Below are 15,415 nucleotides of genomic sequence, written 5' to 3'. Positions count from 1 at the left end.
TTTGTTTGAACCATGGGAATGTGTAGATTAAATTTTGGTTGTAATTTGATATGATCAATTGTTGTAAAAGAGCATAAGCTCTTCTTTACTTTAAAGTAATTTGATTTGATCAAGTGTTGTAAAAGAGCATAAGCTCTTATTTACTTTGAAGTACTCCTTTCTTGTTTTATTCGATATGCATGAAATTGGAGTAGTTGGTTCCAACGCCCAATAAGACAACACGCCTTAATGTGATTAAACGCGTAACTAAAATCAATCACCATCCCTAGACCTAGATTCAACACTAGGCTCATGTTGAATCGAATCAAAGGTTCATAGTCATCCTAAGGCCCTAAGGCAACTATATAGTCCATCAATGAATGCAAATCTTATGTTAGTAGTATCATATACTCTTGCTTTAAAAACCGTTTTAAAAGCTTAGTGGGAGTATTATATACAACTAAATCAATCAAATGGACCAATAGTTGTAATAGGACCAAAATGTTTTAATTGGATTAAAATGTATGTTTATATGTGATGAGACCTAAAACCCTCAACAAACCATTATTAAGTTGATAAGCGAGAGATGCTTTGAATATCTCTTCGTAGGCCTTCCACTGTGGTGGGCTCCAATCGTTTGTGACTCATGCACCGGCTTCACCCTATAATGGGGAAGTACAAAGTATGTGCTTACATCCAGGAGGAGTCCATAAACATATGATGAGGTGAGTGTAGACAACGAGTATGACCAACATGATATAATTCTGAGGTTGTGCTTGAACCTCTACATAAACTAAGCATGGTGGGAATAACTTAACTAAGTGCAATGGTGCCAACATGATATAATTCTGAGGCATTCATTCTCTAGAGGCCAAACTAGATGGGTAATTACAAGAGTTGTAAATGACTAAAGTGTTATTCTCTCATCATTATTTTTGCTAACCAAAATGATATAATTCTGAGGTGGGCTTGGTAATGGTGAGTCTCCCATACCCTGCTAAGAGTTCAACAAAACTCTCGAATTCCGATGAGGGATATGGAATTTGCCAAAAATAGTGGGTGGTGCTATTTGATTTAAAGACCCGAATCAAATGGCTTAAAATCAATCAATTTATACTTGTTATGTATTTGTTTACCAATATATTTGCAAACGCTATCCAAAACTTGACAAAGAAAAGCCGAATGCTTTAATTTCAGAACTTAGTTCTACAATCCCATAGATTGTCTTTAATGGCTTGTAGATGTAACTAAGTAGTCTCATCCTCACAATCTTCCTATTGATAATGTATCATTGGAAGAATATGTTAGATAAGTCTAACATGAGAAGGACAACACTTTTAATGTCATAATTCTTCAAATACAAATTGTTGTATGAAGAAATAAGAGTTGCTTTGAACAACTCTTAATCAACACAAGCTTTAGTGCTTGTCTCTTTGTTACATGAACAAGGAACTTGAGAAGTAAGCACAAGGGCATGGACACTTTATGTGCCATGATTCTTCACTTACAAATTGTTGTATGAAGAAATGAGAGTTGCCTTGAACAACTCTTGAAAGTTTGTTATTATGTTTAGAACATAATGGTTGGTTGACAAAAATAGTCCATTTATATGGACTTATGATGATTTTGAATCATTGAGTGTTGAAGTGTTAAACCACTTAACGAGACGGAAACTAGGCAAGGACTTCACCTTTGTGTCCCTATCCTAATGGTTCACTAAGTTTATTGTAAACTATATAGTGAACAATAACCGCACGCTCTCCAAATCGTTTGATGTGTATAACACATTTGAAATAAGTTTCAAGAGAGATAGTGGGAGTTTAGGGACCATGACTATTGTAGTCAAAAGGGAAGTCAAATGAAGAAGGCAAAATAACTCCAAGGGAACAAACTTTCTTTATGAAAGGATGGACATTGGAAGGGGTATTTGCAAGAAATGTCTTGCAAGTGTCAAGAACACACCTTTCGAAGGTGTTGTAATATGTTCTTGAAATAGTTCAAAACAGTTGGTTCTTCTACTTGAATGCATGATTCCGTATTAGTAACTATGTTTTACAATTGTTGTAAAAGTGTGCTAATAAAAAGTAGAAGATTAATGAGAGAAGAGAAAGTACTTCACATTCGGAAAGTGAATAAAATATAGATCTCTGCGAAAGCGGATTGTACTTACTTCCTCATATGAACTACCAAAGAAATTGGAAAATACTAAAGATTGTCTTTACATTCCAATTTTAAGGAACTTAAATCCGTCACTATAGTAGAGATGGATGAATGTTTTGTTTGACAAAAACATTGTTCTTTATTAATCAATAATTAGATTATTGTAATTGGTTGTCTCTATAGTAGAGATGATGTGGTAGTTTAACTGTTTAGAATACGATGATGCTTAAAACCCAAAAGGTTGCAAGGTAGTGACTAATCCCAACTGAGTTGTGATACCTCTAAAACATAAGTTACGAGTTGGTCATAGATGGATGCTTTGGATCGTTAGATCCGGATCCAATACCTTCTTGTTAAAATTGTATAGAGGCGAAATGTTCGAATCTTTATTCTTTTGGAAAGAAGAAAGAATCACAAAGTTGTTGAGGTTAATTCACTTAGATGTTAGTGGCACTTGTCCACAACATAATACTACTCATGTTGTATGACATTCACCGAAGATCACTCTCGGTTGGATTATAGTTTATTTTGAATAAACACAAGTCCGAATACTTTGCAAAAGGTTTCAAAGAATTCAAGAAATGTAAGTAGATGAGTAAGACGTCTAAAGTATTTAGCTCCTTAGATTTGATCCAAGGAAAAAGTAACACTTTAGATTAATTTCCTTGAAAAATATCAAGGAAAGTAGCATCGTAAGATAATGAATTTCTCCATTAGGAGAAGAATGAACATGAATAAGATTTAGTTCGTTGGACATTATCAATTACCCTTATATATATGATATATACTTCTAAGACAACCTAGTTCCTATACCACAAGCTCCAAGGTAGTCCAGAAGGATTTATAAACCGTCTCAGTTGAATGGTTTGGACATAATATGGGTTTCCAAAATCATTATTAAGATAGTCTTGATAATATATGTCTAAAACTATAAATCACAAGACAGGTTAGTTGTAGAGATCCATCCATCATGGATCTTAGCAAGCTAGTGGGAGCTATAAGCGTCTTATGAGAAAAGATCAATTGTTTGATTTCTCATAAAGATGTAAATGAATCTTTTGTTTACTAGGTTTACAAAAGATTAGTGGGAGTTGATCATATTCCTAAATTTGAATATATATACATGATATATATTAATTTTGAAAATGAAAGGAATTCTTCATCGTTAAAGTTATGACTTTAAACATTCTATAATGATAGAATGTATATGGGAGACATAGTCTATATACATGGGATGGAAATCTATAATGATAGATTTCAAGATATAATTGGATTATATCAATCCCTAAAATAGACAAGAGATGCTAGGAAGTTTCTCATATGATGATAAACTTCAATTAGAATGACAATTCTAGTGAGACTAGGAAGTTGTTCCTCTCAAAGGGAATATACCCTTTGACTCCCAAAGAAATAATGCGTAAATAGAATCCTTTATGCATACGCAGAAAGGTGATTTATGTATTTCATATTGTATGAAAACATTGATATAAGTTGTACCTAGAACGGTACAAGATGATATCAGTGCAAGCCCAGGATCAGAACCATGGCAACTGTCAAGTGAATCCTTAGGTATTTAAGAAATACTAAGGATGGATTCCTCAAGAATGAGGAAGAATTAGAGTAACGTAATGGAAGCGTAAATGTATTAGATTATGAATCTAATCCATCATAGAATATCTCTTCATTATGAATGAAGTGATAATGAGATATCTCTTTATTATGACTAAAGAGATATTTGGGTGGAAACGTTAAAAGTAATGACTTTAATGTGTTCCATCATGTATGCAAAATATATTGCCATATAGAAGCTTACAACATTGTTGTTTGGATGGGAAAGTTCATTTATGAACTCACCATTCGGTTCCAACCAAAAAGTGTATGACACTAATGGGGCGATAGCTCAAGCCAGGGAATCAAGGTCTCATCAAGGTCCGAACTCAAATGAGAGACTGAACCACATGATTGAGAATCATGTATAATGGTGACGTCGTTATTCTCAAGGTTGCTTCTATGGATAACATATAGATATCCATTGTCTAGGCCTACTACTCAGCCATTTATGAAATGACTACAGAAGAGGTATCATCACTGATGACTAAGCTGATTGGCTCTAGTGCAAGTGGGAGATTGTTGGAAATGTGCCCTAAAACCAATCATATGATGATACTTTATGGACATTTCACATGTTAAACTAATCTAGTTTAATATTAAGGGCAAACATTATTGTTTGAGCCGTCTCATATAAATGTTATATGCTTAAACGATAAGTCCAAGGAATATGTGATTGGAAGAATGCGATCTAAAGAAGTTAGATTCATGAGACCATTCTTTGGTTGACACATCCTAAACGTTCCTGATCATAGGATTGTCAATTGGGCATTAACAGTCCGTTAAGATCAGTACGTGCTATGTCTTCTCTCAGGGAGAGTGACTAGTCTCGAGTCATTGGTGTGTGTGACATCAAGACAAGTACGTAGGTGCTCAATAGAGAATGAGTTCACTGAACACGATCAACGAAGAGTTTTCATATTCATGTCACATGAGAACTCATGGTTGGGATAATGCAAATTAGTCTTTTGACTAGAGGCATCACAGTTGTCTGGTGGTTAGGTCCTTAATCTTTGATTATGTCAAAGTCACTCCATCATGAGGGTGTCCATGGCATCGTTGGGGTTAAGCCACTTAGCCATGGAGGCAAGTGAATGCGCAACAAGGGATCTCTAACCTTCAAACTGTTTGAGGGAGAATACTCTATGATATGATTTAGAATCTCTGGCCAGAGTATGAATGAGATGTTGGAATGCGTTCCAGATCACATTCAAGGTAATCATATAAGTACAAGATTCACATTGGATAGTAGACATGAATAAACTATCAAACCAAACAATGTGGTCAAGAGTATTGTATTAGAGAAAGACCGTATTGCATTTGTAATCCTAAACTGAATAGGTTCTCCACCTCTTCTGATTAGCTTGGGTAACCATGACATGCTGCTAGGCGTCAACCATGGTTTGTGGAAGCCCTAAAAGTGTATTATCACTAACGGGAGAATTGAAAGTAAGTTTCAATTCACAATCGATTAGAAAGAGTTTTAATCGCCCACTGCCTCGCTAAAAGGAACCTAATGGATCGTTCACCGAGTAAGGTAGAGTTTGAAGAAACAACGGAGATGAGTAAGAATAATTAAATGGTTTAATTATTTATCTAAGGCTAGGATTAATTAATATGTTAATTAATCAAACGAATAAGTTCGTTAAAGACCTCGGGTTAGTTTTGGGCCGCAAGGCCCAATGGGATTTGAATGTCAAGCCCATTAACTCAAGTTGTATGACAACTTGAATAAAACAAAGGGCTTGAAAGCCCAATAAACCTATAGGCCGGCCATGTGTAAAAGAATAGGGCTTTTGGTCTATTAGGTCACTTATTTGAAGGGACTATATAAAGGACTTTATAGCCTAAAATTTACTAAGGGTAATTTTTGGGGAAAGGATGAGAACACAAGCTCTCCTTTCTCTCTAAAATTTCGGCCACCTTGGAGGGATCATCTAGCAATCAAACTCCTCCAAGGTCACTCATTTCTTCTTCATTATGCCTTGGTGATGAATCATTAGAGGTCCTCAATTTTGGGAACTTGGAGAAACCTTTTCATCCATCCAAATCCATGGATCTAAGATGCAAGGAATGAAGGCACTCTCTTTGGGTGATTAGCCTTTGCTTATGCAAAGAGGAATCTACAAAGGTATTGATTTCTCAACTCACTTTGTTTTGAGTTGAGTCTTGGTTCACCTATCTACTAGGCTTTGAATTTCATGGGTAAATGTTTTGTTTTTAAGTGCATACAAGCATGATTCCGCCTTTAATTGTTAATTGCATGCTATTGATGTTGCTTAAATGAACATGTTTTTCACAAATCTTCCTTCACATGGGAACTAAAATAATTGGGTAAGGGATGCACATAAGGGTCAACATCCAAGAAAAAAATACAATTCTATTTACCCGTTTACGTATTCAAATAATCGTAACTTTTTTGTTACGACTCCGATTCGGGCCTAACTCGCGTCAACGCATTCGTGACGTCAAGTATGATTTAATTACGACAACAGAAATAATAATTTAAAACTGCTTATGTACATCCATGTCGCTAAGCCAACAAGGGTATATTCGTCACTTTACACATTCGGGGAGAAAATTATATAATAAATTGGGACAGACCGTCACAGTCTACCCCCCTTAAAAAAATTTCGACGCCAAAATTTCAACATAACAAATCAATAATCATAAAACAGACATGGATATAGGTCTTGCATACGCTCCTCAGTTTCCCAGGTGGCTTCCTCAACTGAGTGGTTCCTCCACAAAATTTTCACCATACGAATAGTCTTGTTCCTGGGAACCTTATCTTTCCAATCCAAGATCATCACCGGCTCCTCATCGTAGGTCAAATCCAGGTTAATCTCCAGTGGCTGAGGTGGAATTACATGCGATGGATAAGAGACATATTTACGTAGCATAGACACATGGAAAACGTCATGCACCTTTGATAACTCTAGAGGTAGCTCACGCCGATAGACAACTTCACCAACTTGCTCGGTGATTTGATACAGTCTAATATAACGAGGACTTAACTTACCTTTCTTTCCAAACCGTACTACGCCTCTCCATGGTGATAGCTTTAAGAATACCTAATCTCCAACCTTATATACCCTGTTAGTAGAATGTCTATCGGCGATACTCTTTTGTTGATCTTGGGCCGCTTTAGGTTGTCTTTAATGACCTAAATATTCTATGTAGTCTCATCAACAATCTCAGGGCCCACTAACACTCTCTCGCTGACTTCAGACCAACATAACGGAGTACTACATGGTTTACCATAAAGCGCCTCAAACGGTGACAAGCCAATGCTAGAATGATAGCTGTTATTATAAGAAAAGTTGATCAAAGCTAAACACTTATGCCAAGAGTCTCCAAACTACAAAACTAAGGATCTCAGCATATCTTCTCGCGTCTGAATGGTTCTCTCAAATTGCCCATCCGTCTGAGGGTGATAAGTCGTGCTGTAAAGTAATCTTGAACTGAGAGCTTCCTGGAAAGCTACCAAAAATTTAGAAGTGAATCTAGGATCCCGATCAAAAATGATACTCACCGGAACACCATGGTACTTGACAATCTCTGAGATGAAAAGTTTAGCTAATTGACTTAAAGAGTAGTTCTCCCGAACAAGCAGGAAGTGCGCTGACTTAGTAAGTCGATTAACTATCACCCAAATACCATCGTAACCATTTCGCGTATGAGGAAGCTTGTACATGAAATCCATGGTAATATCTTCCCATTTCCACTGAGGTATGAGAAGTGGCTGTAGTAACCTAAAAGGTTTCTTCCTTTCTACCTTGACTTGTTGACATACTGCATAACAACTCACATACTCAACAATCTCTCTTTTCATTCCGAGCCAATAATAGAAAGGTCGAATGGTGTGATACATCTTGCTACTCCTAGGATGCATCGCATAAGCCAAAACATGCTCCTCATCAAGTATATCTTTCTTTAATTCTTCAACATTAGGCACGTACATTTGGTCGCCCTGCATCAGCATACCATCGGAATTCCTAATCCTGAGGTCTTTCTTTTCCCGTCTGACACTGCTTGAATTAATTCTTGAGATTCTGCATCATTCATTTGAGTCTTGAGCACATGATCTATCAAGATTGGTCTGACTCGAAAACTAACAAGTAGGGCTTATTCTCAATCTTTTACTTCTAAAACAACTCCAGTAGATCTCAATTCTGTGAGGAAAGGAATACAATATGAATGTAGAGCATTAAGTCGGCCGCATGATTTTCTGCTAAGTTCATCCACCACCATGTTCGCCTGACTAGGGTGGTACTCAATCGTACAGTTGTAATCACTGAGTAATTTTATCCATCTTCGTTGAGATTAAGATCTTTCTGAGTGAAAATATACTCGAGGCTTTAATGATCGGTGAAAATCTTGCACTTTTCCCCATACAAATAATGCCTCCAAATTTTCAGTGCAAAAATAATAGCTGCCAACTTGAGATCGTAGGTAAGATAATTCATCTTGTGGGGCTTCAATTGTCGCAAAACATACATGATCACTCTGCTATGCTGCATTAATACACAGCCCAAACCATTCAAGGAAGCATCACTATAGATCTTGAAGTTCCCACTATCATTCGGAAGTGGCAAAACAGGCGCATGAGTGAGATAATACTTTAGCTGCTGAAAACTTTGCTTGCAATCATCATCCCACTCAAACTTAACTCCATTTTTGGTTAGCCTCATCAATGGTAAAGCTATAGCTGAGAAATATTTCACAAAGCGTCGATAATAACTTGCTAAACCAAAAACCAAATACAAGTATTCAGAGCATAGGCAATCCAACAATGCAGTCAAAGTGAACAAGTACTAACTATACAATCAGGGAGAAAATCCCTACATTTATTTATGGAAACGTCAGAACTGCTAGATAGTCCTCGTGAGCCACAGATACAAACAGTTACCTAGGACATCAAAGGGCGCAAAACAGAAGGGTGAGTGAGCAAAAACAAAGCTTTTGAAAACATAGTTATCTTTTTTAACATAATAACCCCTCACTGTAAAACCTGCATAGTTCCCAGAAAATAATACTACGTATATATGTAAAAACGATGTGTAAGGGCAGTGAAAACCAAAATATGCCACGTTATAACGTTTCAACACTAAAACATGTAAGCCATGTGTAGAATCAATATAAAATAGCATGCCAGTCGAAGTCACCTAACGTGACTTGTACGATTGGACCTATAGCTCATCAACCTAGGCTAGCACACGAGTCAGAGTCACATAATGTGACCTGTACGACAAGGCTGGGTGTAAATATGTACACTCAAGTGCTACGATCACATGAAGGCTGTGCGATAAATCGAGGGTCACCAACGAGTCAGAACCACCTATTGTGGTCTGTATAACAGGCTAGCACCAGACTTAGATCCAAGGTAAGCGTGCAGTGCGAAAGGTGAACAATCACTTGAAAGACTATGCCTTGGCCTGGGACGGGAGCACTAACACCGAGGTGTAGCAATGATGAGGTCTAAAGGCATTTATGCATACCAATATAAGGCAACCAACTCAACTATATACTAACTCACCTGGAGCTTACCTGAACCTCCACAGCATCATTCAATGTAATTGAATTCATAACAATGCAATGTGTATAAATCTAATGCATACTCAACATGGCATTCAAGGCATAATTCATTTTAAAACGTTTTCTGGAAACTGTAAAGTATATACATGTATATATATATATATATATATGAAAGAAAATGCCTACTCACTGATAAGTAGCAGGATAGTAGCCCCTTAATCTGGCTTGTCCACGCTCATCCTCGGGGTACGTCTTACTTATATGTGATACAACTTTCCAAGTCCTAAAACTCCTTAACCCCGCCGGGATCGCGTTGGAGTAAACTTGGCTCCTCACCGGAGCTTCTGGTTTTCAAGTTCCCATCGTCCGTTCGGTGATCAAATGGTATCACTAGGATCGTGAGGCCACGAGGAACATGATGATGTAAAAGCTCATGATCGATCTATGAGGTTTTGATGGGTTTAGGTGTGGGTGTGTCACGGTGCAAAGGAAGAAGAAGGGAGAAAAGTCGAGAAGGAGAGAGAAGGAGAGTGTATGTGTGTGTGCGTACGTGATTGGGCAGAAGAGAAAGAGAAGGCCAGTTTTAATTGGTCCAAAAACAATAGGGCCACATATCTGATTAGGCTCAAGAACATGGGAACTAAAACAATTGGGTAAGGGATGCACATAAGGGTCAACATCCAAGAAAAAATACAATGCTATTTACCCATTTATGTATTCAAATAATCGTAACTTTTTCATTACGACTCCGAGTCGGGCCTAACTCGCGTCAACGCATTCGTGACGTTGAGTACGATTTAATTACGATGGCAGAAATAATAATTAAAAACTACTTATGTACATCCACATCACTAAGCCAACAAGGGTATATTCATCACTTTACACACTCGGGGAGAAAATTATATAATAAATTGGGATGGGTCATCACAAAATCTGAAGTATTTATGCATTTCGAATCATTATATAATATAGTGAAAATATATTTAATTCCTCCATTAAATTTCTTCAAATCAATGGTAGTATGGAATACATAAATCATTCATTTAAAATCTTTTGTCATAAAACTGGACTTGTCCATTGTGTTTCGAGTCCCGCACCCCCAAACAAAATTTCCTTGGTGAATGCAACACTATCACATATCTACTGTCATTCGTCTCCTCCTAAACATTGCTCATGCCCCGCCTCCCCTTTGGGTCGAAGCCGCTCTGATATTGACGATCTCACAAAGTTTGGATTTCAATAAATTTTCATTTACTGATTTAATCTTTTACAGAATCAGCCATCTACATAATTAATCTCCTTCCGTCCTCGGTCATTGGTTAGTCTAGTTCTTATTTTCATCTTTTCGGTCATTGCCCAAATTTGTCCTCCCTTCATACGTTTGGTTGTGCGTGCTACCCGCATCTTAAAAAATGAATTAGTTACGCATAATCATAATTGAATATCAAAATATTGAAAACACCCTTGTAAAATAAAGCCGAAAATTGCCAAAGCTCTCTTCTCTAAATGCCAAATTAAAGTGTCAAATCATTCTAGCCCTTTAGGGCTCCTAAATTAACATATAAATGGACCTAAAATTTAGAAAACCAAATAAAATAATATGACTAGAAAACACATTCCTATTTGATTTTGGGTAATTTTGGCAGCCAAAGAATCAACCCGTTTTAACCAAATCAATACCGAATCTGGAATGTAAGGTAACGTTGAAAAGTTTAGGATGTCCCCTTCAAATTTGTAGAAGGAACTTTCCCCAAACAAACATCATCTTCAATGACTTGTGGGCCAAAAAGGTTAATGTGGCAGCACTAGGCATCTTTCTTCATTTAATTGCCATAATCAAACAACTAGGAAATAAAAATATGAGATTTTGACACAATCATCTTAGAAGACTTGTGAATCCACTTTATTGGAATTACTCCAAAATTCCTTCTTTTCATCTCTTTTTGCATAAAGTAGACTCACATGTCCTACAATCAAATATAAAGCAAAGTCTCAAAATTCTCTCAAAATAACAAATAAGTTATAACTAAGATTAGGTAAAAATATATATAATATCGACTGATCAAGTTCAACTGCCCAGGCTGTCACATCCCGGCCCCAGCCCCCACCACATCCTGGGCTCGACTCCACCATAGCACGATATTGTCCGCTTTGGGCCCCGACCTCGCCCTCACAGTTTTTTTTCTGGGAACTCACACGAGAACTTCCCAGTGGGTCACCCATCATGGGATTGCTCTCGCCCGAACTCGCTTAACTTCGGAGTTCCTATGAACTCCGACGCCAGTGAGCTCTGAAAAGGCCTCGTGCTAGGTAGGGATGGGAATATATATATATATATATATATATATATATATATATATATATATATATAAGGCTTACAGGATCCACTCCCCTGGGTGATGTGGGATGTTACACAGGCTTTGTGGATCCTCAGTGCTCTCACCATGTCTATAAGATGCATAAGGCACTATATGGTCTCAAACAGGCTCCATGTGCTTCGTTCCAACACTTCAGTACATATATTCTCCATCATGGGTTGGTACAAGTCATGGCCGATCCCTCCCTTTCCACCATGGTACGACTGATCTTATCTTATTAATTATGTGTATGAGAATGTTGTATTAACTAGGAATAATTTTATGGCACTCCGGCGCTTTATGGATCTTCTGAGTCATGAATTTGATATCAAAGACCTTGGTCATCTTCATTATTTTCTAGGTCGTGAGGTTCGTCATGCTTCGGTTTGTCTTCATCTCTCTCAGACTAAACATGCTCTTGATTTACTCGAATATGATTGATTGCAAACCATGCAGTACCCATATCTTCTCGTGCTTAATTAACTAATCAGGATGGTACTCCGCTTTCTAATCTTTCGGAATTTCGTCACCTATTGGGCTCCCTATAGTATCTCACTTTAACTCATCCATATATTGCCTTATGCGGTTAATCATATTTCTCAGTTGAACATGGTAGTTATTTTCGACACTCCTTCGTCCATCTTATGCTTCGTGGTTATTCCGATGTTGATTGGGCTAGGTGTCTAGACACTCGCCGCTCCACTTCAAAATTTTTAATTTTTCATGGGCCTAATTTGATTTCTTAGAGCTTCACCAAGCAATCGACTGTCTCTCACTTTAGTGCCAAATTTGAATCCAGGGCCTTGGCTCAAGCTTGTGCGGAATATATGTGGCATTCTTATGGTCACCATGAACTTTGGTATTTGGTATCTTCCCCACATTCTTATCTGTGATAACTTAAGCATTGATTACATGGCTGCTAATCTAATTTTTCATGCTCAGACGAAGCATATGGAGCTTAATTATCACTTTGTTTGTGAGCGGTGAAGCTTGGCAATCACAAGGTCCAGTTTTCCTTCAATTGATCAACCTACGAATGTTCTCAACAAGAGTCTTCCCGGAATCGCAGTTCAAACTTCTGAGGTCCAACTTGTCGCTCCAAGGTTGCCAAGTTTGGGGGGCCAGAGGGGAGGGGGGAGGGGGAGGGGGAGGGGAAGGGCGGAGGGGGGAGGGTTATTAGTATAGGAGAATCTGATTAGGATTCTATTGGGCTAGGTCGCTTGACTAGTATATATTTGTACTATTGTGATATTAATTGAATCAATACAATTACAATTCTACATTTTCCTATAATGTGTTCGTAGTTTGAGTTCAAATTCAAGTCCTTTTATACTTGGTAAAATACATTTTGATTATGTAAGGCCATCTTTGGTCTTAGAAGACTAAACGTAATCTTTGGCTATGTTTTAGTCATTCAAAAAACTAATATTTTAAAGAATGTTGTAGGGCTAAATTTTTCCATCTTGAGTTAAGATGCACATGCTACCACTGAGGTTCTTGAGGCTATCTCCAGTTATTGGGGGACTTTTAGGTCGAGTTGGTCTTGGGCTTTGTAGATGTTCTCTTGCCTCCCTTGGTTCGATTTTGTACCAAGTCTCAGAATATCTCGAAAGAATTAGCACGTCTTAGGAAATATCCTGATTAGATCAATGACTCAAAGATAGCATGATTAATCAAATAATGACTTGCTTAAGTGAGGCATGTGTGGAAGCTAGAAGCTTATTAGTTTAGCATGATAGAGAGTTTGCATGGTTACATCTTGTTCTAGGTTGGGTAATCTGGATTTTCTAGGGTTCTAAGGAGACTTTTGTTTACTGAAAGGGTTGAAGGAAGGTTAAGGAAAACCCTAAGGTTGCAAGAAGATGGTCCTTTCGAAGAGCCAAGACTGTTTGCACTTTTGAGAGTGATTTTCCCTAGCTTGGTGTAGAACCTTGAATCCTCCCCTTAAATTATGTGTTACTTTTTCCCTTGTAATGATGCCCCACTTTGTGTACTTATTTCTCCCCTTTTGTTGGTGAATGATGCCTTTCCAGGCTTCCTAGGGAATCTCTAATTATGGCTAGGTCTTCATTCCTCTTTCTCCTAACATAACTATGACCTTCCTTATTGATATAATGCAGATGAGCTATGTTGGCCTCGTGAAGACTGGGTTATGCCTGCTTCCCAAGGTGCTGCTTTCCCAGGTCAGTTTCTATAGGCCTTACTTCTGGTAACGCATCTCCTGGCTATCATGTGTCGTTCTTCCACGTGAGCTAGGAAAGGAAAGTCAGCATCTCTCTTCATTAAATGCCTTTTTTTTTTTTGGTTTTCACGTGAATTAAGACTTATGATTTGGTTCCTTCCTAACTAGATTGGTTGGCTTGCTAGGGAAAGAAGAAAACTAGGTTTGTTCTCTCTTAGACTTACCCACGTGGACTTCAAAGATTATGGGCCCCAAGCAGCCTAAAGTCTTCTATAATCTTGATTCCTCGTAAACCCGAAAAACTTTTGTAACCATTCAGACCACAATTCACTCGGCAAGCTCCGAGCATGTGACTTGGGCTTATTTTAGCGTGAATAGTAGTTAGCGTAGTAAAGCATGGCGTGACAAATATGCATGGGCATAACTGTGAATATCTTCATTTCTCATTCCGCATCTTTGCATGTGTTTAGGCTTGGCTTGGGGCCTGTATAGAAATTGGGTTTTGAAACTTGATTAGGCTTGCATGTGACATTTTTGGGGGTGAAACAAAAATAGAAATTTAGGTTCGTAAAAATAAAACAAGATAGATTATTTAAAAACTAATTCTATTGTTAGCAAAAATGAAAGATTCAAAGAAATACAAAACTTTAACAAATTACAAAGTTGGAGGTGTGAATTAGATGTCCTTACCCTTAGAGGAAACAACTCACTAACCTCACACATATAGATAAATTGTTAAAAATATGAGAATAAATTTAGGATTTCCCACTCTTTTAGACCATTTTCAACCCTTAGGTTAAAACCTAAATTTTTAGCTCAGAAAATTTAGGTTTTAACCCAGAATCAGCTTTTCCGCTCCAACTCTTCTAGGTTAAATTTTTAGCCCTAAATTGTTAAAGAATGAATTTAGGCTATTTAAAAATAAAAAAAAATTATGTAGACTACCTAGAATCAGCTTTTCCATTTCCACTTGCTTCTCAAAGGCCAAGTGCATTTAGACCATTTCTTCCTCTCGAGAGCTATGGCTTTTGATCAATTTTGCAAATCCGGAAGAAATCGTTACACTAATTGGATCTTGCATCTTCCCTTTTCTCTTTGCTTCCTTTTGCTTATCTCTTCCCAGGGGCCTACAAAAGAAGAAGTTAGGGTTACCGAATCGACACATTCATTGTTATCATTTGTGCTCGCGGTTTCACTACCAAATAATTTTTCCCATTGTTGATAAGCATCGGTTCCCAGCGTGGGACAATCCTTGAGGACGTCCCAAGCATGATGCAACTTAAAAGCTTGATTTTTAAGTGTAGTTCTTGTCTTGTATATCGCCATTGCTTTCTCACTCTATGCAAAGAATACATAAATACAATTAGTTGCAAAACAAGATTATGTACATGACAAATAAAATATCAACAAAGACACTCACCACTTCTATGGCGCTCTTTCCACTAGCCATGTCAACCACAGCTCTCTCCAAACTTCCCTTCCATAAACCTTCCACCGATCGTAAACACTACCAACTTCCATTCGATTGGCATTGGTGAACTTATCAACGATTTTATCCCACACAACCTTTTTATTTGGATTCGTGCCAATT

The sequence above is a fragment of the Pyrus communis genome, chromosome 13 (assembly GCF_041283825.1).
Source record: "Pyrus communis isolate YQ-2024b chromosome 13, ASM4128382v1, whole genome shotgun sequence".
NCBI classification, from domain to species: domain Eukaryota; kingdom Viridiplantae; phylum Streptophyta; class Magnoliopsida; order Rosales; family Rosaceae; genus Pyrus; species Pyrus communis.
This window is presented reverse-complemented; position numbering follows the sequence as displayed.